At 49.6% G+C, this 4,088-nt stretch overlaps 1 long non-coding RNA gene across 1 annotated transcript; it reads right to left on the bottom strand.

The window, feature by feature from the left end:
* Nucleotides 1-1,325: 1,325 nt before the first annotated feature.
* Nucleotides 1,326-3,719, bottom strand: LOC134966896 (uncharacterized). The gene is made up of 3 exons (XR_010188723.1): nucleotides 3,513-3,719; nucleotides 1,566-1,744; nucleotides 1,326-1,396 (listed from the first exon to the last, which is right to left on the bottom strand). It is a non-coding gene; the product is annotated as an uncharacterized LOC134966896 (long non-coding RNA).
* Between the last annotated feature and the right edge of the window lie 369 nt (nucleotides 3,720-4,088).

The raw sequence follows: 4,088 nt of genomic DNA, 5'->3' as shown, positions 1-4,088 counted from the left end.
ATATTATACACATTCATCATACATTTTTTTAAAGGCTCACAATTCAATTTACTCACACAGGGATGTAGCAACTGGAGCCTCCTGCACTTCCACCTCGTCATCCTCTGACGACTCCTGTAGGAGGAGATCCGGCCTGAAGTAGGAACCAATCCCCGAAGCTAGTCCGCTGCTGGTCCGTGGCACCACTGTTTGCAAAATAATTTTTTTGGGAAAGTTAATAAACTTTACACAACTGCTGACCCCCCCCCCCCCCCCCCTCCACCCTCCCACACACACAAAATAAATACAAACCTTCTCCATCCTGTGATGCCGCTGCTCCAGGAGCTCCACTTGTCCTCGTTTCAGAAGACTTTTCAAGGGTCTGGCTGGATACGTCTGCACGGCTGTCCTCAAACCCAAGAAAAGTTTCGTCTGTTAACCCTGTAGACTCAAACAGATCGGGTGATGGGTCCACAAGGGTTGTGTCTTGAGGCTCTTCAGTCACAGTCCCAGAGCTCCTGGAGAGACGACGATCTGGTGATGGCCTGCGCGCAGGAGCTGTAGTTTGGCGCCCATCTTGTGGTGTGGTCGCCGACGGTGTCTGGCGCACAGGTGATAGTCTGTGCGCTGACGTCGTCTGGTGCACAGGTGACAAACTGCGCGATGACGAACTGTGGCGCACAGGTGATGATCTGTGTGCTCGCGATGCTTGCGGCGCAGTTGATGGTCCGCGCGCTGCTGTCGATGCCTGCTGCACAGGTGATGGTCCGTGCGCTGGCGATGTCCTGTGCGCAGGTGATGTCCTCTGGGCAGGCCTGTCTGAAAAAAAAAAAAAAAGCACATTAGCACATACAAAAATTTTAAAGGGAACTACAGCTCATGTGAATGTATTCTTACCATCAGACCTCCTTTTGGACGGCTTATCTCCTGCCTTCTTCCGTCTTCTGGGCGGTTCTTCCTCCTGGGGAAAGCCAGCAGGACGGCTAGAGTCCACACCTCCGCGAACTCCTTCGACCATGGCAGGGTTCATGCGCCTTCTAATAACATCCTCCCAGGATAGCCACTTCAGGTTGAGAGCCGGGCCACCTCCCGTAGCTGTCTCATGTCGGCGCTGAATCCCCATCTTCTTCTTGGTCTGTCTGCGGCAATCACTGTACCGCTTCATGCAGTTTCTGGTGCTCCGGCGGTTTCCAGAAATTGCAGTGACTTGACTCGCAATGGATTCCCAGATGCTTCGCTTTGTCCTAGCTGCTGTTGTCTGTGCCCTTGGTCCATACAAAACGTCGTAGGACCTGTCGACGCAATCCACTAGGGTACAGTTTTCCGCCTTAGTGTATCTGGGTCCACGCGGCTTTTTCGGTCCTGCATCTTCACCAGAGGCTTCCTCCTCCGACTGCTCCTCTGGCTGGCTTCTTGCCTTTAGGGATTAAAAAAAAAATAAAAATTTTTTTTAATAAGATCGGTATGTACCTGTGAGTGTCAGTATCCCTGGCATTGCGCACATATTCCAGTAGGTGTGCATGGCATTGCACAAACTACAGTGGGTAAAGTTTGATGCTATTTGTGTCTGCAGGTGTGGTTAGTACCTTTCTACTAGGCTTTTTCTTGGACTTCTCATGGGCCCTTGACGACCGCGGCTGGTCACTACATGCCTGGTCGGTCGTATCTGCCTCCTGGGTTGGCTCCCACTCCTCGTTGCTATGCAGGGATAGATCCGAGGGGGTGGGGGAAGGGGCGGATCGGGTCTGCTTGTCCTTTGACATCTCTGTTATAAAATAAAATAAAAATAAAATATACATACATACATGCATGCATGCATGCATGCATACATACATACATACATACATACATACATGCATGCATGCATGCATGCATGTATAAATGGCTGACCCACACAAAATGGCGACCAGACTGTCGACCAAACTTGCTCCAAATCACCCCAAACTGGCCAGAAAGCATCCCAGCACACTCAGGAGGTACACCACAGCTAAATTAGGAGGGAAAACACATGTTTGCCAAACAGCCGACAGCACATGTCGACCAGACTGTCGACCAAACTTGCTCCAAATCACTCCAAAATGGCCAGAAAGCATCCCAGCGCACTCAGGAGGTACACCACAGCTAAATTAGGAGGGAAAACACATGTTTGCCAAACAGCCGACAGCACATGTCGACCAGACTGTCGACCAAACTTGCTCCAAATCACCCCAAACTGGCCAGAAAGCATCCCAGCACACTCAGGAGGTACACCACAGCTAAATTAGGAGGGAAAACACATGTTTGCCAAACAGCCGACAGCACATGTCGACCAGACTGTCGACCAAACTTGCTCCAAATCACCCCAAACTGGCCAGAACGCATCCCAGCACACTCAGGAGGTACACCACAGCTAAATTAGGAGGGAAAACACATGTTTGCCAAACAGCCGACAGCACATGTCGACCAGACTGTCGACCAAACTTGCTCCAAATCACTCCAAAATGGCCAGAAAGCATCCCAGCGCACTCAGGAGGTACACCACAGCTAAATTAGGAGGGAAAACACATGTTTGCCAAACAGCCGACAGCACATGTCGACCAGACTGTCGACCAAACTTGCTCCAAATCATTCCAAAATGGCCAGAAAGCATCCCAGCACACTCGGGAGGTACACCACAGCTAAATTAGGAGGGAAAACACATGTTTGCCAAACAACCGACAGCACATGTCGACCAGACTGTCGACCAAACTTGCTCCAAATCACTCCAAAATGGCCAGAAAGCATCCCAGCACACTCAGGAGGTACACCACAGCTAAATGAGGAGGGAAAACACATGTTTGCCAAACAGTCCACAGCACATGTCGACAAGACTGTCGACCAAACTTGCTCCAAATCACTCCAAAATGGTCAGAAAGCATCCCAGCACACTCAGGAGGTACACCACAGCTAAATTAGGAGGGAAAACACATGTTTGCCAAACAGCCGACAGCACATGTCGACCAAACTTGCTCCAAATCACTCCAAAATGGCCAGAAAGCATCCCAGCACACTCAGGAGGTACACCACAGCTAAATTAGGAGGGAAAACACATGTTTGCCAAACAGCCGACAGCACATGTCGACCAGACTGTCGACCAAACTTGCTCCAAATCATTCCAAAATGGCCAGAAAGCATCCCAGCACACTCAGGAGGTACGCCACAGCTAAATTAGGAGGGAAAACACATGTTTGCCAAACAGCCGACAGCACATGTCAGCAATGTGACCCACCAAACTTGCTCCAAATCACCCCAAAATGGCCAGAAAGCATCCCAGCACACTCAGGAGGTACACCAATGCTAATAGAAGACCCAAAAAGTCATTTAAAGAATAAAAAAAAAACGTGAAAAACTACCCCAAAACACAAGTCTCCCCCAAAAAATGCAGCAACACAAGCAAGGGGCTATACACATACCTGCACACATGCACACATACACAAACACCCCATGTACACCTCATGGCAACCCCCACTACACAAACACATACATGCAACACCAGACACACATGTGGTACTTACCTACAAATGTTGTAAAAGCTCCTAAAATGGCTCTCCTCCGGGGTAACAGGAATCCTCCTGACTGTCCTGGAATAAAGCCTGCTGGGGTGTCCAAACGATATCCACAGCAAACAACCAAATTGCTAGCTCTGCACCTCCTCACACCTCTCTGCAGGTTCACAAAATGGCTGCAGAGCACGCAGCAAACAAGCCCTAATAAAGGGCTGCTTTCGGCGGGAAGGCGAATTCGGGACGCCCACTACTCGCCGATTGGCCGTTATCCGCCTGGGGGTGGGTCGAATCCGTTTTACATTGCATATGGTGAATTCAGGGTCCCGGCGACAGGGCTGCGGTTGGCGAGTGCGGGCGAATTTTACAGGGGCGGATTAAATGACGCGATTCGCCCGCTATTGCATATACCCCTATAGCACCAACTGGAAATAGTAAAGAGCCAATTAGCAGCTGCATGGTTCAATAGGATGCAGAAACTGCCTTGTCTGAGAGAATACACTCAGACATAAAGACTGCAAATATTGTTAATATCCATGTGGATCAGGACACACAGCAATATTTATAGTGTGGGAATTATATATAATT

The sequence above is a fragment of the Pseudophryne corroboree genome, chromosome 10, assembly GCF_028390025.1.
Source record: "Pseudophryne corroboree isolate aPseCor3 chromosome 10, aPseCor3.hap2, whole genome shotgun sequence".
NCBI classification, from domain to species: Eukaryota; Metazoa; Chordata; class Amphibia; order Anura; family Myobatrachidae; genus Pseudophryne; species Pseudophryne corroboree.
This window is presented reverse-complemented; position numbering and strand designations above follow the sequence as displayed.